General features: G+C 36.5%; 1 protein-coding gene across 3 annotated transcripts in view; it reads left to right on the top strand.

Moving 5' to 3' along the window:
- KCNC2 (potassium voltage-gated channel subfamily C member 2) overlaps positions 1-25,388 on the top strand; it is a 195,620-nt gene that overhangs the window by 158,157 nt on the left and 12,075 nt on the right. The window lies entirely within an intron of this gene.

The following is a 25,388-nucleotide window of genomic DNA, read 5'->3' as shown; positions in this document are numbered from 1 at the left end:
AATATTAGTAGAAATGTTCAATCACAGTTATTAAGTTTCATAAATGTTTTATATAAACTTTATATCATATTTGGTAGCACTATGCTGTATGCTTGTATATATAGAGAATTATATACTAACAATCCAAAATTTCAAATAATGTGCTCTAGAATTTTTTGGTGTGAAAGTTATAAATGGTATACTTTAATTGGGAGTTAAAGTCACAAAATTCAATATGAAACTTTGAAAGCAAAAAGAGAACATTTTCTGATCAGTAAGTAAAAGGCAACATACCCTGTCACAAGGAATAAACTTGTAAATGACATTTTTGAGCATGCCTTCTCTTGTGATTTCGAAGTCCTCTTTTGAAGATACCTACCATGTTGAAAATGGTTGCCACCGTTGGTAACAGCAGAGCAAAAATCCACTGGGGGGAAACTTAATCTTGTCTTCTAATAACAATACCAGTCAAAAATGCTTTCCCTGTATCCTCGTGACAATTCTGTATATTTAGAGAAATATTTATTCAGTTTCCCGCTACTTCTTACTAGTACTTAGTTTTCAGAAATTGAATGAAATATCTGGTTCACTCACTTCTATGCACTTATCTTGACTTGCAAAGCACTATTTCCTCTTATTAGAACATTTGCATCCCTTCTCCCATCAATGTTTCTTACATCTTCTTTCTTTTTTTCTAATTCCTTCACATAACATCAACAACCTGGGCCACAATGCCCATTTCTTCTTTTGTTGTTTCCCATGGAACTCACCATCTATATTTCTCAGGAATTGTCTAATCCAGATAATAGTTTGTTTTCTTATCCTTCTTCCACATCTTTCCAGTAAGTGAAAGATGTGGAAGAAGGATGAGATCCTTCTTCATGATCGCTTTCAATTAGAGATGCCTCCTATTACTTTTCATTGAAAAGACGTATTTTTCACTTTTTTACCCATTGCCAAATTCATACCACTGTTTTGAAGCTTTCCTCATTTGAAGTAAAGTTTGTCCTTATAAATTCATGCATTTAAGCTATTCTTCCTCATTAAAGTTGCCCACAGAATTTCTGAATGTCCTCCAGTCTTTCTCAGTAACGTTAGAAATGTTTCACCAGGTTTCTCTTAGAGGCCATTCTCTCCATTGATATCCTTACTAACTTACAATTCTTTGAATTTACCCAGTTGTTTAACTCTTCTTGCAGTTGTTTTGTATAAAGGCCCTGCACTCTGGGCAAAGGAAGATGGTGGTGGATTTAAAGTATATCCCTAAATTCTTTGATACTCATCCTTTCAAGAGATATTGCTCAATTCCCCGCTATTAGAATGTAGTCTGGAATTGATTCTAACAAATATGGCAGAAGTGGTTGTGTGTAACTTTTAAGAATAGGTCATAAAAGGCATTCTTCTTTCTTGTTCTCTCCCTTTCTTGGATTACTTACTCTGGATAGGGCAGCTGCTATGTTGTAATGCTGTGAATGACTCTCAAGATGCCATATAGAGAAGTCCACATGGGAAAGAATTGGGATCTCTTTCCAACACCAGCAAGAAATTGATATCTCCTGCCAACAGGAGCTATCTTGAAAGCAGATTCTTCAACCCCAGTTAAACCTTCAGATAACTATAGGTCCCTTACAAACTCTTGACTGAACCTGAGGAGAGGCCCTGAATCAGACTCACCTAGATCCATCCTGACTGGTATGAAACTGGGGTAATAAATATTTGTTATTTTAATTTTCTTGAGTTTCTAAGTTTTGGGGGTAATATTAACACAGTCATCGATTATCATGGAAACAAGGAGACTATAGTAATTGCCTAAAAAGATCATTATTGCTTGGATTAGGGTGACTCAGCTGATTACATGTTGAAGGGGGAAGGAAATAGGAGGCACCAAGGTGACCTTCTCCGTTTTGGCTTGAGTATCAGTGTTCCATTTACTGAGACAGAAAAGACGAGGAAAAGGTCAGATTTGGGAGGAAGGAAATCAATACATTAATTGTGGTAAAGCTAGTTGACTTCATATATGCTTGTGGAAATGAGAAGAAAGCAGTTGAGTTTATGGGTCTAGAGCTCAGGGTAGGGATCACAAGCAAATAGATGGAAGTTTTAACACCTGCACTATATCAGATTACCGAGATGGCAAAAAAGGCTGGACGAAGTTCTGTGGCCTCCAACATTTGGAGATCAGGTGGAGGACGGGACCCAGCAAAGAAAATTGAGAAGTATTGTACAAGGAAGAGAGAAGGAAATTCGAAGAGCAAAGCATGGAATCCTGGAAATAAATGAGAGTGCCTTAAAGGGAGAGAGTTTCAACTTTGTTTACTGCTTTTGAAAGTGTGAACATAAAAATATCCAGTGGATTTGGCAACTTGATTGCAACTTGTGACTGCAGCAAGAGCTCACTTATCTTGTTGGAGAAATACTATGGAGGCAAGATTGAAGTGGGTTGATGGGTGAACATTCAATATTTTGTCTCTTTCCTATTGAATGGACTATATTTTACCTTTATTTGAGGCATTTCTTTATTTTTTTCTTCCCAAATAGATTCTATGTATATAGGAACCTACCTTGGTTTCTCCAGAATATCACAGCAGAATGCCTTTGACTTAGAGTTGGCCAAGAAATATTTATTGAATTGTACTACAGACTCTTGGAAATGACAGAACAGGGAAGAAACAAAATTGTAGGGGATTTTTAAAGAATCCGTTCAATGAGTGTAACAAGCTGGGAAGGACTTTCTGGTATGTGGATTCCTTTTCCAGTTCTAGTCCTTGCAAGAACTTATTTTGTTTAGAGTAATTTTCACATTTGTAAAATCAAAATTGATGAAACTTGGTGGCTGTGCAGTAATTATTCAAGATCCTTAGATGTCTGTTTTGCTTATTATTCCTAAAATTCTTCCTTTACACAAACAAACAAAACCAAAACAAAATAATAAAACACAACAAAACAAAGCTTAGGTAAAAATCTGGCTGTTGCTATAATGTTGAGTTTTTAGAAAGGAGAAACAAGGAGATGAAGACTACAACTTGAACAAAAACCTAAAGCGTAGTCCTTAGTTATTTTTTCCCAATTAACCTAGAGTTTTCAGCACATACTTGAAAAGAATGTGACCTTTCAGGTTGTGAGTAGCACTTTAGAGGATGAGTTCTGATTGCATTTTTAAGATTCTGCACGTGGAAAAGAGACTCTTTGGGCTTCCTTCTAAGTTGGCACCATGCAACTCAAGAGAATATGAAATGTAATATTTTTTTAGCTCTATTAAATATTAAGTAGTTTTCCTTCTATTTTCTCCAAATCAAAGGCAAGTTCTGTAATCCTTGCTCCGAAAGCTCTGAAATGAGTTAAATTATCTATGAAAACAACTATTTCTTTCTCTAGATAGAAAATAAAGATTTTTAAAAAGATATATATATAAAGGGAAGGAAGAATCCTGCTCACACTTGTCCACATATGCATATTTCAGATTTTTCTGAAATACTTTAGGCCCAAAATTTATTGTTACATGGTTGAAACAATGAACACACAGATGCTTTTTAACCTAATATCCATTTGCTTAGTTGTCTTTGCTTATATAGAATCAGTATTTGATTATTATACCACTTATTTTAGAAAGACTTTGAAAAATATTTATACATATATATTTATATATAACAATCCAGAAGACAAATGAGGAATTAAAGTCTTGGGAATTTCATTCTTCTGGCTTTATTGCTCTTGCACTATTAGTGACCTATGTTTAATGTGCATGTGTATATTTGCATGCATGTTATGTATAAGATACTATTTATAAGAAAATTCTATTTGTTTAAATATTTTTGGTCAGCAGAATTGAAGATCCTAAAAAAGGGTGCATTCAGAGATGCAATATATATTATGAAGCAATGGGCTTTGGCCCTATATCTTTAAAGCTCAGTTGACTTCTCTGTAAAAGAGGATAATAGAATCCATTTTGCAATGATGTTGGTAGGATTAAATGAGACGAGAATGAAAGTTTAGGACAGATGCCTCACTAAATTTTAGCTGTTGTTGTTATCATAATCATCAATATTATTCCTATTGTTACCTTTTTAAGAAGCAGCAGCATGCATTTTATTTGTTGGGATTGCCACCTTCCTCATGGCAAAGGCTGTATTGCTACCGACATCTTAAAGCAATTACTGTTTTTAAATTTTTTTATCTCTCACTAATCCTGTAGAACTGTTATCAGTGGCATGTCTCTATATAGTTGGATTTAGAGGTTAGAAATCATTTAAAACAATACAAAACAGTGTTAATAGTTATTTCTGCTTACTGATTGGTTATGGATAGAAAAAAATCTATGATTTAGAAAATTTGGGGACTAGTACTCAAGAATATTTGATATTAGCATTCACTAATAAGCTCTTACCTTCATATTTTCACAAATATGATCTCATGCCGTTTTTAGCTGGATAGTTATAAAATTTGCCCATTTTGTTTATTCTTACAGCAAAGTAAAAAAGGTTGCAATGGTCACTCTTTATAGATAAACCTTACTTAAACCCTTGTGAATGCAGTTATTTGAGTGTGTGCACAACTCAGAATTCTCAGTGCCCACAAGTTTGTTAATCATTGAAATCTGGATTCATTCCTCTTTCTTTACAAAAATGCTACATCAAAGAAAACTGATGAAAGCCTAATTGTCTCACCCTATAGCCTTTTCTCCATTTTAATCTTTTGAACTCTGCAGAAATTGACATTGTTAATTCCCTTCCTTGAATCATTCTTTTTGCTTTCATCCCTCATGCTGCCCTGCTCTTGTCACTTAGACTGACAGTCTGTTCTCTTATTAATTTGAGTTTACATTTTTCTTTCTATTTTATTGTATTTGCTACATTCATAAGCCTTATTAGAAAATCCATTTTACTTGAAGCTGTGTGTGTAAATAATTGAACCAAGATTGAGTTAAACTTTATGTTTGGCACAGTCATAGTCTTTGCTATTATTTCTTGTCAATATTTACTAAGCACGAACACAGTGCCCTTGGCATAAAATATGAGTTAAAAAAATTCCTGCTGTTGCAAGCTTGTGTTCTACCAGAGGAACACAAAATAAAATATTACAGAAATGAGGTTAAGTACTGTAGTGGAGATATGAATAGGAAACTAATAAAAAAGTACTCAATTTTTCCTCAGATATGAGGGAATTTTTAAAAGACCAAGTCATTTGAGTTGAGTCTTGAATATTGAGTGGTTCTTTACCAGTCACAGAAAGGCAAGAGATGAGTCCAGTCAAAGGAATGGCATGTACAATGCCATGAGGATGAGAGAGTCTGGTACTTCAAGGAAGAAAGTAGTATTCACAGAAGGAATATGTAGGTAAGGGCCAGATAATGAACTTTCTGAATGACAAATTAAAGACGTTGTATAGTATCCTGTAATTGGGAACCATTCAACTGTTTTGAGTAAATAAATGACATAATCACATTTAAATCCCTTAAAAGAGTATTTTTTCAGTTATCCAGGAGAAAACTAATTAAAAGTTAAGGGTAGGGGCTTTTCTTTTTGGAGTAAACAAAATACTTTTCTTTTTGGAGTAAATAAAATACTTGATTGTAGTGATGAATGCATGATTATGCCAGAAGCCATTGAAAGTACATGGTGGATGGATTACATTGTATGTGAAATATATCTCAATTGCTTTTTGAAAAAAAGCTAAGTAACTGGCACTGGGAATGGAGGGAAGAGAAAAATTCTAGAGCAATTTAGAGTCTGAGAATCTACTCAGTGATTCAATAGAAGAGGGTGTTGGAGAAGGAAAGGAGTTTAGATATCATATTGGTTAATTGGTAAATGATAGTTCAATTTAGTAATATATATATATGGAATAAGAAGAGCAGGTTTGAGTGATGTATTGAGCTGGTTGAGTTGAAGTTTATTTAAGACATTTAATAATAAAATATGTAGTAGTCACCATTTTGATAGCTTCATATTATTGGTCACTTAATTGGAACTAAAAAGCCTTTTACATTTTAGAAATTATGGATATTAATCAAAAAGAAAATATGTGAGCTGGAGATTGCCATTTTGGTTGTCAATGATACATTGTCAGTAATTGGGATCATGGAAGTGGATGGACAAGATCACCAAATTTGAAGAGATTCTAGTGTTAAGCCATGGGCCAATATATCCCTGATTATTCCAGATTTCTGTGAATACTGAGAATTATTTAGGCTAGGACTTACTTCCTTCATGATGATTTTTCAAGTTATTAACATAGAAAATTCATGACTTATTTATTTTACAATCTATAAAACAAATAATTGTATAGTAGATCACCTTGGAAACCTCTTCGACTTAGGTTAGGATCACTAGTTGGCCCTATTCGTTATGCATACAAGGACTAGGAGATGCCGGTTTTCCTGGGTTAGGCTGTAACCCAGTGATGGAGGTAAACATATCTTTAATGAAAAATAGACATAGTTTCTAAAATGGAAAAATAAAGTGAGCAGAGTGGCATTGTTTACTTTTTTGCAATTCTTTTTCATATCTGGCTTAATAGAAGATGGTTGGAGTTTTCATATCTGCTTCTACATTCAACCTATAGCCGTATTGTAAGTCATGCAGCCTCTGGAAAATGCCACTGTAAAGTAGAGAGAAAATGAGAATGAAAAAGGAAAACCATATATTAGTATTGTTATGAAACTAGTTTTGACTTTATAGACAGGTCTCAGGTACTCTTAGGAGTCCTGTAGCAGTTTAGTATTGTTTATGAATTTCAAAAAAAAGATTGAATTATGTTGGTAAACTGGTCTGTTCCTCTGGACATATTAGATTGTATTGGATTCAGAGCTTTCACTTTCGCTTTATTAAATTATGATTAAGACTTGATTGGGCCATTTCAGTAGGACATGTAATCCCTTCCCCCTTGGTGAGTTTCTCAGAGAGAAAACTACACAGCAGAGGAGTGAGTTGGAGTTTTAATGCTGGAGCCCAGGGAAGTAAATACACAGAGAAGCAGATATGTGAGGAGAGAGAGAAGGCTCCATTAGATATGACAGAGGTCCTGGGAAGAGAAAGATGAGCTGCCCTCTGATAGTCTATAGCTGGCCTTGTGGAGAGAGCAGAGCAGCTGAGTCCAGAGAGAAACAAGCCCCAGGGAAGAGATGAGACTTGTCCCAGCTACAGCAGAGATCAGGAGAAGCTGGGACCACAGAGCCTTAAGAGGAAGAGGAAGCCTGAACCCTTACAGATGTCGGCAGCCATCTTTAAGGCCTAATAACTCTAATCTTCTATCCCAGACAAGTATCCTTTATAAAACCCAACAGATTTCTGGTACTTTGAATCAGCACTCCTTTGGCTGACTAATGCAAGTCCGACCACACCTTGATAGCCATTGATGTAATGTAGTTATATTGCAAAAGCAAGCAACACTAAAACTGGACTTCCAGTTCCATATATCAATAAATCCAGTTTTTACATACGGCTTTTCCATTCCTTGTAATCAAATTCAAAATTACACAGGGACTTTTGTTTCCCACAATATAGAAAATTTGCCGCTGTCTTCAAGGAAGAATCTGGAACTATTTGCAAAAAGGCCCAAGACCCTTAGGCAGAGAAGGACCTGAGAATCTGGTGTCTACTCCCCATGGATATGAATGAGATATCTTCTGGGTTGAATAAGGCAGGCCGGAGGTAGGCCTTACCTAGGCCGAGCAGCCAGGGAGAGCAAATGCCCAATAAACACAATTAATTTGAGGAAGGGGAACTATAAAAGCCCTGAGTTAAATATTATATATAAGTGAGTATGGGGCAAGGTTCTGACCCCATTGCTATGTTTTTGGAAAGAATAACTGAGCAAATGGATTTGGAAAAAGAGAGTGATGTTATTTGAGACTGAAGCTGAGACACTCCGGGGTGTTCAAGGTCCTGACCAACAAAGTCAGCCCTGCAGTGGAGAGAGGCACAGACAGTACTGGCCAGGGTGCATTTTAGCTGCAGTGTCTTAGTGTCAAGAGAAGCTGTAGCAGCACTAGCAGATTTGTTGGAGTCAGCAGATATCTTTGGCCAGCGTTTGTCAGCTATTCACTTTCCTTCTCCTTCACCTTCACTTTCACTTTTGCCCTCCATTCACCTCCTTCACTTTCAAGACTGGAAGAAAAGCTGGAGGTTCTTGGATAATTCATTTTGGAGAGTAGTTGTTAGTGTCAATAGAGAGCTACTGAGACTCCTGGTAGGTGAGGCTTAAGAATGTGACATTTAGGAAAACCTAGATAGAGGTGGTGTAGGTTATATCAGCCCAAGATGAATTGGATCATTTAAAAAATAAATTTTAAGCAAATTAAAATATGTTAAAGATGGAGATTATTTGGGTGTTTCTCAATAATTGGAATTTAGGATTTATAATTCATGCTTCTGTGAAATTACCATTTCAATCTTTTGTATTCTGATGGTTTAGAAGTGTGGAATTTTTCTTCAGTCCAATAACACAATTATAAAAAAATATTTTCATGAAATAAGTTAATTATACAAATACTTTATATTTCATTGTGAGTCTTAGAGAAGTAAACTAATACTGTATATTCATAGCTGATGACTTTTCATTCTATTAATAGTTACTTAACTTTGAATACTGCTATTGTGGTCATACTTATATTATATACAGGCCCCTCTTTTCTATATTCAAGAAAGTTACATTTGAGTGTGAGTGAATAGGTCTTGACTGTTAACAAGTGATTAAAATTTCAGTGAACTCAGTTTATGAACTAGAAAGAAAAAAAATGTAGAGCGAGTGTTGCGTGTTTATGTTGGATAAGGATGTGGAAATCATGGTGGTTGATATTTATCAGAGGCTACATATATCTTGGTAGCCAAAAGACATCCAGGTATATTTTCTAGCCCCCACCCTGCCCCCATTCGCCGAGTTGGTTCACTTGTCTGTTTGCTCTTTATTGTTGATTTTTTTCTCATTGTTTTTGCTTATTGTTTGCACATTTGTGTTATCCTTAGAAGACAGGGACTGAACCCAGTTGCTTGAGCCACATCCACACTTCGGGTATATTTTCTGGATTTGAGGAATCCAACTTCTATATTGTCTTATATCTACTTTATACCCACCCATATAATATTTGCATACACATATATAATATGTATGCATAAATACATATCTACCCATACATGCAAATATATTTTGTAGATCGAAGTAGATAGAACATAACATATTTACGTATACACACTAGGGTTATATATATAGTTATCCAAAGCTTACTCTTCCTCCTCTTCACTGATTTCTGAATTTAGCAATCATGGATAATCTTCGTATTGAGGAAAGATCAGCTTTCTTCAATTTAATTCAATACCATAAATACAATAAAGTTTGTGGAACTGCTTTTATTTTTATCTATTTGTTTATTTTTTAAAGATTTGTTTTATTTATTTCTCTCCCCTTCCCCCCTCTGCCCTAGTTGTCTATTCTCTGTGTCCATTTGTTTCATGTTCTTCTTTTTGTCTGCTTCTGCTGTTGTCAGCGGCATGGGAATCTGTGTTTCTTTTTGTTGCGTCATCTTGCTGCATCAGCTTTCCATGTGTGCGGTGCCACTCCTGGTCAGGCTGCACTTTTTTTGCACTGGGCGACTCTCCTTATAGGGTGCACTCCTTGCGCGTGGGGCTTCCCTACGCGGGGGACACCCCTGCATGGCACAGCACTCCTTGCATGGCATGGCACTCCTTGCATGCATCAGCACTTTGCATGAGTCAGCTCCACACAGGTCAAGAAAACCCGGGGTTTGAATCATGGACCTCCCATGTGGTAGACGGATGCCCTATCCACTAGGCCAAGTCCGCTTCCCTGGAACTGCTTTTAAATGTTAAAATGTTGATGAAGAATAATTGATTTTACTATCCTTAGGAGCAGCTGAATTAATTCACAACTCTGCATGGAACCAGAAACACTGGTCTCTAGTTGTCCCTCCTTGGCTGGCCCTAGAGGATGGACTTTGTAGTGAAAAGGACATTTTCTGTCTCTAGATAGCATAGTTCTGAGTACAACCACAAATTGGTTAATTACAGCAAAACTAATGTGTAGGACTTGACTATGTACACAATTAGGAGCATCTGCTAAATTTAAGGGGCTGCAAAAAAGAAGAAAAATGAAAAGTTGCCAATGTATAATTTCTATGGAATAATAAAATCAATCTGCCATTCAGAATGAAGATCCAGCTTTTAACTCACTTCGTCATTCTTTTCTTTTAATTTTTAAAAATAAAGACATAATTTATGATTAAAACTTTTGTAAAGAATTTAAACTTTGCAGATGTTCATAGAATAAGCTAACATTCCATATTAGTGATACCCCCACCCAGTGCCACTCTTACTCCCAGACATAACCACTGCTAAGAATGCCATGTTTCTATTTATTTGCATGCATTACTTGTGCTTAAAGAAATAAATGAGATTTCTTTTCATACAAGTAATGCATGCAAATGAATAGAAATTGCACTTGTTTTAAATGTAATATGATTTATTGGTTTAAATAAATGTAATATGATTTATTGATATCATTCAATATCAGTGCTTATTGAGCTACCTCATTCTTTGTAATGCTGTGTTATGGACATATCATCTATTCATGGACATATAGATTGTTTTCAAAATGTTTAGTACAAATAATGTTGTAATGAATATTGTTGTACATCTATCCTTTTGTTTTTAAGTGAATATTTTAACTGAGAAAATTTCTTTTTTTTAAATTTAATAACAGTTTATTGCAAAGCATTCTATTAGAGTGATGTAAAAAATGAATCAAAATGGTCTCTGTGAAAAGTAACAATTTAAGGGAGAGAAAGAACAACATGTGAGCACAAGTGATTGGGAAAGGAACAATCTGGGCTGGATGCTGGACAAAGGTTTTGTGTATTATGGGCTGCTGTGGACAGTTAGCTCTGCTTCACCCTCTCCGTAGTAAAGATGTGTGTGGACCCCTATGCCCACCAGGGCCCTTACCTGGGATCTTCTGCCCTCTATTCCAAAAGTATTTACCTTTCAATGAATCAAATTTAGGTGGGGGAATTTGTTTCCCTTGGTGGTGTTTTTAACCATTTAAGGTTTGGTGGTTTTACTGTAGCAAATTGTTTTATGGTCTAAATTCTGCCTTTGATTAGGTAATCTTTGAACAATCTTATCATTGTTCCCTGCCCTTTTGTCTTTCACTTTTTTTTTCTTACTGAATTTTTAAAAATTAAAGTTAATAGATCACAAGGAATGTTACATTAAAAACATAAAAAAAAAAAAAGAGGTTCTCATATAATTATATATTATAAGAGGTTCCTGTATACTCTCCACCCCCCACCCCACTCCTCCCACACCAACAACCTCCCTCATCATTGCGGCACACTCATCACACTCAGTGAACACATTTTGGGGCACTGCTGCCCCAGTACATTCAGTGGGTTATGGCAGGATATATAAAGTCCAGCATCTGACCCTGAAATATCATTAAGGATAACTCAAAATCCCCAAAATGCTCCCGCATTTCTTCTACCCTCTCCCTGCCCTCAGCAACTACTGTGGCCACCTCGATGCTAAACTTTTTTCTATTACTCATCGCAATAGTTTTATAGTAGAATATCAGTAAGTGCACTCTAGTCCATATTTTATTCCTTTATTCTGTGGACCCTGAGATGGCGATTTCACCTCCACCTTTAGATCAAGAGGGGCCTTAGATTCCACATGGATGATGGATGCAATTCCTCTGCTTACAGTTGTAGGCACTCTTGGTTCCTGGTGTGGTGGTTGACCATCTTCACCTCCCTGTTAGCTGACCTGGGTAAGACTAAGAAACCAGAGAATAGGAGTTGCCACTCTGCTGAGGCTCAGGGCCCAGCTGGCACATGGGCAGTCCAGAGATTCAAGTCTCCGGAGTATGGACCATCCCTAGCACCAACCACAGGTTCAGTAAAAGTGACAGAAAAGGCATGTGTAGAAAAATCACATCTGAGTCCAACTCCATCATACTCAGGAGGACAAACTCCAAAATAGGGCCCTCTGACTTGGCACAGAGCTCCAAATCCATCTGCCATGACTATATATCCTATGGATCTCTGTAGCCTTCAGGAGAACCAGTACCTAGGATTTTATCTACTTTGTTTTTTTCTGGGGTCCTGCTGAGGTGTGTGTAAGCGCGACTCCTCTGATTACTTCCCTACTCTTTTTGGAAGACTCTTAGCCATATCAACTCATTTGTCTTTGCCATTTCCCCCTTTTATTCAAGGTCGAAGAGCAGCTTTTAACACTTGATCCAACATGTAGGCTGAGATATTCTGCTGGTCTGAGTTGACCCTTTTATTCGAGGTCTCTTTCTGGTTGCTTCTCCAATTAGTGATTGGTAGTAATCCCTCCGTGCTAGGGATGCTCATCTCCAGGAGTCATGTCCCACATTTGTGGGGACGGTAATGCATTTACATACTGAGTTTGGCATAGAGAGAGGCCACATTTGAGCAACATGGAGGCTTTCAGGAGGTAACTCTTAGGCACCCTCCAGCTCTAGACCTAGTTCATATTTCAGGCACACAGGCTCCTAAGCATAGTCATCAGTATCAAGGGTTCATTATTTGGACCATCCTTCCTAGTTGATCTTTGCCATTGCACTTGGGGGATTATTGTGTTCCATTGGGGAATGTGACAGAGCTCCCCTGGGTGGGAACTCAGCACTCCTTCAGTTGACGTTTGTAACTGTAACTACTATAAAAATACCTCAGATATATCCTAACATATTTATGTTCCCTATATACATGCCCTGGAGAACTCCCCCCCCTACCCATGTGTCCCCCATCAATAACACCCCACACCAGAGTTCCTTACCTGCCATAGTTGAACCTCTCTGTGGTCCAAAACTTCTTCAACAATGAATCCTAATATATTGCCAAATTCAATTAATAGGAAATTAAAATAGAGTGATGGGTTTAAGTTTAGAAAGAGAATACATAGCAATTTAGAAATACTAAAATAAAGTAAAAATAAATTGGTGTATTAATAAAATGAAAAATATTATAAAGCTTTGTTTCTAACATTTTGCCTTTCATCACTGTAATAGGTGTTGCTCTGTATGTGCAGTGGCAAGGAACTTTTATTTCTTCCTCAGTGTCTACACCCTTTTTTTTCCTTCTCATTTTTAATTTTGTCTTCAAAAAAGTTTTCAATCACAGTAATTCACATACACGATATAGGGAATTCCCAGATATCCAATATCAAACCCTTTTCCTCTTGCCCCAGCAATGAGCTCTTTACATATTCGCATTGCTGCTGCTGATGTACAAATTTTGAAACATAGCTTTCAAACATGGTTCTATTTTGGTTTGTATTATTGTTTATATTTTAGACTGTACTTATTTCTAAATTTTTAGTTTCCTTATGTTTTATATTATAGTTTACATTTCAGTTTACAGACTTTTATACACTTTAGATGTAAGTTGACATGCCCATCATTGCATGATCTTGTGGAGCACTTCCATTGCCCCCCAGTTCCCTGCTTCCATCCATGCTATACCTCTCCTCCCCTCCCCTCAGGGCACATGGTGACACTCAATCTTCACAACTTGAGGAACCAGATTTATAGATACTGCAACAATGCTGAGAGCTTGACATACTAGACTGCCCTAACTAATTGGGAGCCAGTGATCCTCTCGAGAGACACAATTCCCTCTCTTTGGGAACATCAGGTGTCCCCAGGAGTGGATACACCTTCACACTCATTGTATGGGTCTCCACCCAATGATATAACACACTATGATAAAATGAGAACTCACATACTTCCTAGAAGCTTGCCCCTGTACCAGATGCCCCCTCCTTAAACACCTTAAACATGTGATCCTTCCTTATTATATTTTCTAAAGAGTTTTCCCAACAGTATAGTTTCAACCATATACCTGACATTGTCCTGTATGCAATGGTTCCCCCCAGCTCTCCCCCCAATTCCTTGGGTCATCTGACCCATCCTCCCAACCCTAGCTCTCCTCAAGCCCACAAAACCCTACCCAAAGGTATCCCTATGCCCCCATCTTATCCCTTCCCTGTACAAATACTTACCTCCAGCTTGTCATAGACTTTACCCATGTAGGCATCAGCTCACAACCTCCCCCCTCCCTGTCCACCCCCCCCCCCCCCCGATTCCTTTAAGCCTATCTTCCAGTCTTTAGCTCTCTGAGACAGCTTGGTTTACTTGTTTCATATCAGAGAGGTCATGTAGTATTTATCCTTCAATGCCTGGCTTGTTTCATTCAACATAAGGTCCTCAATATTCATCCTTGTTATCACATATGTTTGTACTGTATTCCTTCTTATAGCTGAGTAGTATTCCATTGTATGTATGTACCACAATTTATCCATTCATCCATGATGGGCATTGGGTTGACTCCAGCTTTTGGCAATAGTGTATAATGTTGCTATGAACATTGATGTGCATATAACGGTTTGGGTCCTTCTTTTCAGATCTTCTGGGTATATACCCAGGAGTGGAATTGCTGGGTCATATGGCAAATCTATAGCTAACTTTTTGAGAAACTGTCAAACAGTCCTCCAGAATGGCTGGATCCTCTGCATTCCCACCAGCAGCGGATGAGTGTTCCCATTCCTCCACATCGTCTCCAGCACTTGTAGTCTTCTGTTTTTTTTGATAGCTGCCAGTCTTATGGGAGTAAGATGGTATCTCATTGTCGTTTTGATTTGCATTTCCCTAATAGCTAGTGATATTTGAGCACATTTTCATGTGCTTTTTAGCCATTTGTATTTCTTCTTTGGAGAAGTATCTGTTCAAATCTTTTCCCCATTTTCTAAATGGGTGGTTTGTCTTTTTATTTTCAAGATATAAGAGTTCTTTTTATATACAGGATATAAGTCTCCTATCAGGTATATGATTACCAAATATTTTCTCCCATTGTGTAGGCTCTCTTTTCACTTTCATGACAAACTCCTTTGAGGTGCAAAAGGCTTTAATTTTGAGGAAGTCCCATTTATCTATTTGTTCTTTTGCTGCTCATGCTTTGTGAAGTTCGTGAGGCCATTTCCTGTTACAAGATCCTATAGATGCTTCCCTACATTGTTTTCCAAGGTCTTTACGGTCTTGGCTCTTACATTTAGGTCTTTGATCCATCTCGAGTTGATTTTTGTATAAGGTGTGAGATGGTAATCCTCTTTCCTTCTTTTGCATATTGATATCCAATTCTCTAGACATCATTTGTTGAAAAGACCATTCTCTCCCAGTTGAGTGGGCTTGGTGGCCTTGTCAAATATCAGATGACTGCATATATGAGGATCTATATCAGAACTCTCAATTTGGTTCCTTTGGTCAGTGTGTCTATCTTTGTGCCAATACCATGCCGTTTTCATACTGTAGCTTTGTAGTATCTATTGATGTCTGGTAGTATGATTCCTCCAGTTTCATTTTTCTTTTTCAATATGTCTTTGGCTATTCAGGGCCTCTTTCCTTTCCAAATAAATTTCATAGTTAGTTTTTCTAGTTCATTAAAAAATGCTGTGTTGATTTTTATTGGGATTGCATTGAATCTGTAGATCAGTTTTGGTAGGATAGACATCTTAATAATATTAGGTCTTCCTATCCATGAACAGGGAATATTCTTCCATTTCTTTAGGTCTTCTTTGATTTCCTTGAACAGTTTTGTGTAGATTTCTGTGTATAAGTCTTTTACATCTTTGGTTAAATTTATTTCTAGGTATTTGATTTTTTAATTTACTATTGTAAATGGTACTTGTTTCTTGATTTCCTCCTCAGATTGTTCATCATCGGTATACAGAAATGCTACTGATTTTTGTGCATTTATCTTATACCCTGTGACTTTACTGAACTCATATATAAATTCTAGAAGCTTCATTGTAGACTTCTCAGGGCTTTCTATGTATAGGATCATGTCATCAGCAAATAGTGAAATTTTGACTTCGTCCTTTCCAATTTGGATTCCTTTTATATCTAGGTATTGCCTCAGTGCTTGAGCAAGTACTTATAACACAATGTTAAATAGAAGGGGTGATAGTGGGCATCCTTGCCTTCTTTCTGATCTTAGAGGGAAAGATTTTAGGATTTCACCATTGTAAATGATGTTAGCTGTGGGTTTTTCATATATAACCTTTATTATGTTTAGAAAGCTTTCTTCTGTTCCTATCTTTTGCCGTGTTTTTATCAAGAAAGGGTGCTGTATTTTGTGAAATGCTTTTTCTGCATCTATAGATATGATCATATGATTTTTCCCCTTCAACCTGCTTATGTGGTATATTACATTAATTGATTTTCTTATGTTGAACCATCCTTGCATACCAGGAATGAAGCCCACTTTGTCGTGGTGTAAAATTTGTTTAATGTGTTGTTGAATACAATTAACATATATTTTGTTGAGGATTTTCACATCTAGGTTCATTAGAGAGATTGGTTGCTAATTTACATTTCTTATGATGTCTTTGTTTGGCTTTGGTATTAGGGTAATGTTGGCATCATAAAATGAATTAGGCAATTTTCCTTCTATTTCAATTTTTTGGAAGAGTTTAAGCAAAATTGATGTTATTCCTTTCTGGAATGTTTGATAGAATTCTCCTGTGAAGCCATCTTGCCCAGGGCTCCTCTTAGTTGGGAGGTTTTTAATGACTGATTCTAACTCTTTACTTGTGATTGGTTTGTTGAGATCATCGATTTCTTCTTTTGTCAATATAGCTGCTTATGTGTTTCTAGGAATCTGTCCATTTCCTCTAAATTGTCTTTCTAATTGGAATACAGTTTTCAAAGCATCCTCTTATGATAGTCTTTATTTTAGTGGGGTCAGTGGTGATATCACCCTTCTCATTTCTTATTTTGTGTATTTCCATCTTCTCTCTTTCTTTCTTTGTTAGTTTAGCTAAGGGTTTGTCAATTTTATTGCTCTTCTCAAAGAACCAGCTCTTTGTTTTGCTTATTTTTTGAGTGCTTTCCTATTTTCTATTTCATGTAGTTCTGTTCTGATCTTTATTGTTTCTTTCTTTGGGGTTAGTTGTTTTTTTACTAATTCCTCCAATTGTTCAGTTATTTCTTCAATTTTAGCTCTTCCTTCTTTTTTAATGTATGAATTTATGGCTATCAATTTCTCTCTCAGTACAGTTTTTTCTGCATCCCATAAGTTTTATATGTTGTGTTATCATTTTCATTAGTTTCAAGGTAGTTATTGATTTCTGTTGAGATTTCCTCCTTGACCCACTGTTTTTCTAAGAGTGTGTTGTTTAACTTCCATATCTTGGTGCCAGATCTGGGCCTCTGGCCCTTGCAGATTTCCAGCTTCATTCCACTGTGGTCAGAGAAATTAGTTTATATGATTTCGATCTTTCTGAATTCATCGAGACTTTCTTTGTGGCCTAGCATATGGTCTGTCTTGGAGAACGATCCATGTGGGCTTGAGAAAAAATGTATATACTGCTGTATCTGGGTGTAATGTTCTGTATATGTCTATTAGGTCCAGATCCTCTAATATATTGTTCAAAGTCTTTGTTTCTTTATTGATTCTTTTTTGAGATGTTCTGTCCAATGTTTACAGTGATGTGCTAAAGTCCCCCACTGTAATTGTAGAGACATCTATTCCTTCATTTAGTTTCTCCAGTGTTTGCCTCACATATTCGGAAGTGCCCTTTTAGGGGCATAAATGTTTATGATTGTTCTTTCCTCTTGAAAAATTATCCCTTTCACTAATATGTAGTGTGCATCTTTGTCTATCACAACAGTTTTGCATTTAAAGTCTATTTTGTCTGATATTAATGAAGCTACACCTGTCCTTTTTTGGTTATTGTTTGCCTGTAAGATTGTTTTCCAGCCATTCACTTTCAATCTCCATGAATCCCTGGGTCTAAGATGAGTTTCTTGTAGACAACATGTAGATGGGTCATATTCTTTATCCAGTCCTCCAATCTGTGTCTCTTAACAGGTGAGTTTAATCCATTGATGTTTAGTGTTATTACTTTCAAGAAATTACTTATATTAGCCATATTTTCCTTGCATTTTTGTTTGTCTTATGTTGTTTGATTTTTTTTCTTTTTTTGCAGTTTTAGTTGTTCTTACATTCTCTTCCAACTCTGTCTCTCCTGTTTGTTTCTTTCCTCCTGCAGAACTCCCTTTAGTATTTTTGAAGGGCAGGTTTCTTGTTGGCATACTCTCTTAGTTTCTGTTTATCTGTGAATATTTTGAACTCGCCATCATTTTTGAATGCTAGCTTTGCTGGATAGAGAGTTCTTGGTTGAAAATTATTTTCTTTTAGTACCTTGACTATGTCATATCACTGCCTTCTTGCCTCCATGGTTTCAGATGAGAGATCAGCACTTACTCTTATGGAGCCTCCCTTGTACATGATGGTTCTCTTTTCTCTTGCTGCTTTTAGAATTTTTTCTTTGTTTTGTGCACTGGATAATTTGACAAGAATATGTCTTGCGGTAGGCCTATTGGAATTTATGCTTTTTGGGGTGCATTGTGCTTCCTGGACATGTACATGCAGCTCCCTCAATAGGTTTGGGAAGTTTTCGACCATTATTTCCTCCATCACCCCTTCTGTCCCCTTTCCCTTCTCTTCTCCTTCTGGGATGCCTATAATGCATATGTTTGTGCATTTTGCATTGTCATTCTGGTCCCTAAATCCCTGCTGGATTTCTTCTATCTTTTTATCGATCAGTTCTACTATCTGTTTGATTTCAGATATACTGTCTTCCACATCACTAATTCTTTCCTCTGCCTCTTCAAATCAGCTGTTATTTGCTGAGACTGTATTTTTGATTCCTTGGATTGTGCTATTGATCTCCATCATCTCTGTGATCTTTTTGTGCATGATCACAATTTCTTCTGTATGTGCTCCAAGTGTTTTCTTAACATACTTAATCTCTTCCTTCACTTCCCTGAATTGGTCCATGATACATGTTTTGAGAGCTTTAATTACTTGTTCGATGTTCCACTTCTCTTCCTGGTTTTTAGTTTGTTCATTGGATTGGGTCATGTTTTCCTGATTATTGGTGTGGTCTGTAGTTTTTTGTTGCTGTCTGGTCATCATTTTATCTTGTTGGGTTTATTCTGTTGATTATCTTCTTCATGTGGTCTTGGGGTTTAATTAGTTTTTGTTTTTGTGTGCATGTTAAGTCTTCTTTTTGTCACTTTTTTTTTCTTATTCTATTTCCTCATTGTTGGATGAGTTCCCTTGAAAGAAAATATTAGGAGAAGAGAAAGCAAAAGGGGTAAGAAAAGAAAAATATAAAGTAGTGTTGATATTGAATGTTAGCAGAAGAACCATGTGAGATCTAGGAGAATAGATATAGAACTCATGGAAGCTGTGCATAGTTATAACCATAAAAAAGTGGAGTAATTATAATGAGATATTAAACTGAATATGGGGAGGAATATACTATGAATTAAAAGGACAGTGTGGTCAGGAGAGAGGGAAAAAGAAAAGAGAGGACAATAATATAAAAGAATGAATAAACGATAGAAAACAGATTAGAGGTATTAGAGATAAAAAGTCAGAAATATTGTGGGCTAAACAGAGAGAGGTGGAATGTTAGAGAAACAATAAATGATGGAGGAGAGAATGATGTAAAGGAAAGGGGATAGCATTGGTAGCTAAAATCAGTACACACAGAAAAGAGAAAATTGAGGATGAGGAAGCACAACAAATAAGAAATGTTGCCTGCAGCACTAATATAAAAAAAGAAAAAAGGAAAAAAAAAAGGAAAAGGAATGACAGAAGAAAAATAAAGCAGAGCAAGAAAAAGATAAGGGAGAGAAAAAAAAAAAAGAAAAAAAAAGGGTCATGGGGGGGGAATAAAGAGGAAGAAAAAACAAGAAAACAAATCAACAAAAAAGACCAGACAAGGCCTCAGGCAGAGAATTTTCTCTGCAATTGAATAAACTGCTTAGGAGACTGATCTTCCCCCTTTCTACCTTCCTCACTGCCCTCTCTTCCAAGACAGACAGCAAGAAGGCTGCATGAGGGTGCCTATAGGAAATTCAAATGGGTCCCTGGGAAACAACTCACCTGAGAAAATAATGACTCAATTTCTTGAGAGAGAGCACCCACCCCTTGCCAGAAACCCTAAATATGCTATTGGAAGCCTGTAAAGCACCTCCTACTGTCCCTCTCCCTTAGCTGTGCTACAAGCGGGCTAGTTAATTTTCTGACTCCACCTTCTCCCAGACCAAGTTTCCCATCCCTGGGCATTTAGGTAAATTGGGCTCTTTCACTAGATTCGCCTCTTCTCTCTTCCTAGGCTCCCCCCAAGTCGGGTGATATGCTCCTCCAAACTCAATAAAAGGGGGGGGACCAGAAAATTGAACCTTCACTCCTTGGTCCCTCTGCACCTCCCACCTAAACTCTCCCACTCCCAGAGTTAGTCCATGATCGGAGGTGTAGGGCAATGCCAGATTTCTGGGAGTGCTGGGCTCAGGAAACAGAGGCTTGGGAGAATGTGGACTTGGGATATGTAGGTCTGTGAAACATGGACCACGGGTGTTCAGGGGACACAGGCTTGGGGTTCATGTGTTTGGGGAACACAGGGCTTGGAAACCCCGCCCCATGACTGGCAGTTCTCAGTGAATGCTGAGGCTCTTAGCCCTAGGGGGAAGGGATTTACTTTACCACGGCTTCTGAGTTCAGTGTTAGAAACCCGCAGTTCTACCTTGAGCAACACCAATTCTGCTGTAGTCTCGCAAGATTGATGTCCAGACACCTCCTGCCCTGCAGGTTCACAAAACAGCCTGCTCTGGTAGGACTCTGTCACCACACAGCTGGTCTTTTGTAAGAGAGATGACGATGGTGTACTTACTCAGATGTCATCTTGCCCTGCCTTTCCAAGAAAATTTGTAAAAGTGGAAATAATGGATCTGGGGTTCCCATGTGCTTCTGATACTTTACTATAGGAAGCTTTTGCTTTCCTCATACCTTTACTTCATTATGTAAAGGTGAAAATCAACATGTGTATGATAGTAGCAAAGCAATCCCATTCAGAAAATATACAAAGACCTTGGAAGACAAAATAAAAACCAATGCAGTTTATGTGGAATTGTAAAAATTGAAATTCCTCAGAGTTCTATTTTAGATATCTTAAAAATTTGCCTGTAATGTTAATTTTCAAATATTAAATGATGTTAGTGACTTTTATTAAAATTTTAGAAATTAAAAATTAAAAAAAAATTAGAGTTAGCTTTCATTATTTTCCAAGTTTGCCCCTCCACCTCCGTTTAAGATTTGAAATGTCATTCAAGGGTCCTAATTTGTGAATTATTAAGAGAAAGAAGTGGTTTTTAGAATATAGATTCTGTGTTGGGGCTAAATAAATTTTTACATAATGAATAAATATATTTTAAAAATTTGTTATTCTACTAATTTCACAAAAGGTACTGAGTACCTTCTCCTTGTCTTTCATCAGGACCTATCCTTGGCTTTGAGTTAGAATGACTAAATTCCTCTCTTTGAGCAACTATGAACATGTGGAATCAGGAACAAAAGGGTGTGAAAGTACTACAGAAGAAATGTTTTTGGGCTTGGAGAGTGCAAAGAAAGGATATTTAATTAGTCTGATCTCCATTATGTTTTGAAAGTTCTGGCATTTGCAAGGCAGTTACAAAGTTCAGTTTAATTTATTTAATGCTAACAAGAAAGGGGAAAATGTGGAAACATAAAAGCATTCTCTTCTTTCCCCTTTCTCTCTGCTCATTACACATATCTGGAGATCTACTTGAAATGTTTGCATTGACATAGACTGGTGTAACATCCTCTATGTAATGTCAATCAGTATGGTTGCTGATTAAAAAAAAAAAAAGAAGACTATTGGGCACTCTTTGTAGCTAAACTGGACTAATAGAGAAAAGGTCTACTCTTTAGGCATTCAAGTCTATATATTAGCAGGATAGTTCCATGCTGAAACTGCCCAGAATGATAGATAGTTCTGTGAATTGGGCCAACATAGCATACCTTGTTTAAGCAACATCTTAAAATTAAATATTTTCTAAGTTATCCTAAAATTCTGCTGTAGTGGCCACGGAGGGAGTTTTCTCATTTGCTCAACTTCACATTCTTGTGAAGTCAGGATTATGTTAAAATACACACAAAGACACACACATTCCATTACTTAGAGAGTAGTGACTTATTTTTACTAAGGTTTTAGGAAGATTCTTTTAAGAGTATAGAAATGCTTTTAAATAAAGACCTGCCCCAATTCATTTAGTGACTTGTGTTTTCAATCAGTTGAAAATCCACACGGTAACAGTGGTTTTTAAACTGTTGTGTGTATAACAATCACCTAGGAAGCTTGTTAAATGCAATGCATATTCCTACTTTATCCACACAAGACAATCTATATTTGATGTTTCACATTGGGGAAAGGAATTTGCATTTATATAAGCTCCTCTGGTGTATTCTTTAAAACCTACTCCTCTTCGGGAAATATGGATGGGTAATTTAAGTGGTATCCAAATACAAAATGCTTCATATTATTTAAATTCTAACCTCTGATGCAGTTTCTTAAGACTCTGTTGACCTTTTGTCCATGACATAATAACACTTTCAATGAACATAACATCAGTTTCCATTAGTTTTTATTGAGGTGATAATTATATTTTAATAGTATGATAAAACATACATGATAGTGATTTTTAACATTTGAATGATCCTTTAAATAAAGACTACTTTAACATAGATTGTCTATTTTCATTTCATCTCAAACAATGGGCAAGTATATTCTATTGGTCTCCTAATAAGTTAATAAGTCCAAAGAAGCACTACCAGGGATTAAATTGCTTTGTCACCTTATGGCCTCATTTTTAGATCCAGGTAATATTTCTGGGTGGTTAAAACTTCTTCAGAAAAATAGGTTAACCTTTAAAAAGGTAGAGTCTCTATGCTAGATTGGAATTTCTATGTCACAATTTGTGCAACAGAGGCAGATTAGGAAGACCTCCCTCTCCTTTGGTGTTGCAGTCACTCTATTGACTGAGAAACTGAGATAGGAAAAATTCAGGTGTTTTTGTTAAAGCCTCCTACTGTGTGATATACCCCCCTTCCACTAGGTTAACTTCTATTAGCCCTCCAAATTTCAGTCCAATGATATTTTATCAGAAGTTTCTATGACTCCCTATGTCTAAATCCCTCTTTTTTTGATCCCTTCAAAGCATTCTATATATTTCTCTTGTTGCTTTATCACAATAGTAATTATATAATTTTTGTATGGTTGTTTTTTTTAATGACAGTATCCTTAGCAGATTGTGAGTTCTTCAAAGATAAGGGTTATGTATTGTTAACTGCTAGCTCTGTAGCCTAACATGGAAAGCCACCTAATACATATCTATTGAATGAAAGAAAGAAGAAAGGAAGAAAGTAAGGAGGGAGGGAGAATAGGAAGGAAGGAAGGGGGAGGGAAGGGAGGAAGGAAGGAAAGGAGGGAGGGAAGAAGGAAGGCCTAATTGGAAAAGTTCACAAGGGTTTATATTGACAGGCATCAAAGACTGTTTTTGTTGTGGGAGGTGGCAAGGCAAGTTAGGACTGACTTTGAAAGAGTAGTGCAGGGAGCGGGGCATATGGGAAGTCCCTGAATTTTTTATGTAACATTTATGTAATCTAAGCATCTTTTTTTAAAAAATGAAAAAGTATAATAAAAAATAAAAATAAATAAAAGGTTATGGCAATGATGTGGCAAATCATTAAAAAAAAACAAAAAACAAAGAGTAGTGCTGGAGGAGTCCTGCTCAATTCACTTCATAAATGGAGGTAGAGAATTTGAGATTGCAAAGTTAGCTGGAGAAAAGCTGACTGAGGAACTTGCAGTTTATTTCAAGGACTTTATACTCTCTAACTGTCTCATTGGTAGAATTTGCTCACTAAAACTTATGACAATTAGTCTGAATTTCTGGAATTCTGGATACTAGGTGGGGATATTGGGGAGGGTAGGAAATGGGAGCAAGGGGAGGAGTTAGGTATATACAGAGACAAACATGACACTGAAATCTATAGATAAAATTATAAGCAGATTTCTATGTAATTTATAAGTCAAAGATAGTTGATACTTCAGAAGTTCTCATCTTATAAAGTATATACTGTGTTTGAGTGGTAATTAGTGTTATAGTAGTTGAAAAAGAATTGTGTATTTATTTGTGCAATGAGAAAGTTGAGTAAAAAAAAATGCTAATCTCTCTGTCTGTCAGAGAAAGTTAATGGTCAGATCATAATGTTAAAACCAAGGGTATAGTTGGAAGATTTGGGAGTTGGAAGGGCAATTGGTTCTCCCAATGTCCAAGGGAAAGCAAGTCAAAGCCATGTATTATGTATTATAAATGACATGCTTTATAATACTATATGGATGATAATACTAACTGGTACACTGCACAGAAACAGTTCCACGATTTAGGGTAGTTATTTAAGACAGATGATCACAGTTTCTTTTAAGCCTTTCGTATATTCCTTACAAATTTGGTGGGTTAAAATTCAACCAGGGAATAAAGGAGATGGTTTCAATCTCTTTTTGAAACCTGGCTCTTCTTAATTGTGTGGTTGAGGAGTAGGTGTTTTGGGATATTAATAACTTGAAGTTTTGGATACACCTTTTTGTTTCCAAATAAGAACCTCTCTCCACTTGACCTACAACCTCCTCCTCCTGAATAATTCATTTGTCTAGACATTCAAGGAACAGTCTCTTGGAGCTCATTAACCATGCTAAATTTGAGAGCATTATTTTCATGCACTAGGAATCTGCTGGCTTTTTCAAAAGCCTCTAGCTCTGGCTGCAACAGGACCATTCACTCAGATAGCTGGATTTCAGGTTTTCAGATCTTTAATATTAAGAAGTATGTGATTCCAACCTAGATAAATAGTTTTTGACATATTCATATTATACATCTGAGAGTCAGGTATGTAAGAGAACAGACCCTGGAGCTAAAGTTGTCAGTTTTGAGTTTTATGACAGTGACTTTATATTCTGTGACCTTGGGAAAGTGACTTAACCTTTCTGTGCCTCATATTCTGAACTGTAAAATGGGGTTACAGTACTGTTGTTATGGGAGCTAACAGAAGTTATATAAACTGCTTTAAGAGTGATATTTGTAAGCACTCTACAAGTGAGATATTATTCTGTCTCGGTATGTATGTGTGTATTCATGTCATTGACTGAAGTAATGAAAAATGGAGTTGAATAAAACTACAACTTTCTAGCATGTTACTCAAACATTTTCAAGTTCTGTTTCAATAGAAGATGAAAATTGTCTTTCAGATTGTTCCATAAACTCTGTTTCTCTCTCCTTAGTTTTGCTGCCTGCCCTTTCTTCCAGGATTTGATTTTTTGGACAAGTCTCCACCTTAAATTTATTTGATATGCATGCTAATACATCTTTCAAGGGTTTTTTTAATATTCATAACTCATGATATACTGAACACTTTATAAGTATAAACCTACAATTAAACTTTTTTT

Source organism: Dasypus novemcinctus, chromosome 12 (genome assembly GCF_030445035.2).
Source record: "Dasypus novemcinctus isolate mDasNov1 chromosome 12, mDasNov1.1.hap2, whole genome shotgun sequence".
Taxonomy (NCBI): Eukaryota; Metazoa; Chordata; class Mammalia; order Cingulata; family Dasypodidae; genus Dasypus; species Dasypus novemcinctus.
The sequence above is the reverse complement of the archived record's forward strand: the minus strand, read 5'-3'. Positions and strand labels throughout refer to the sequence as shown.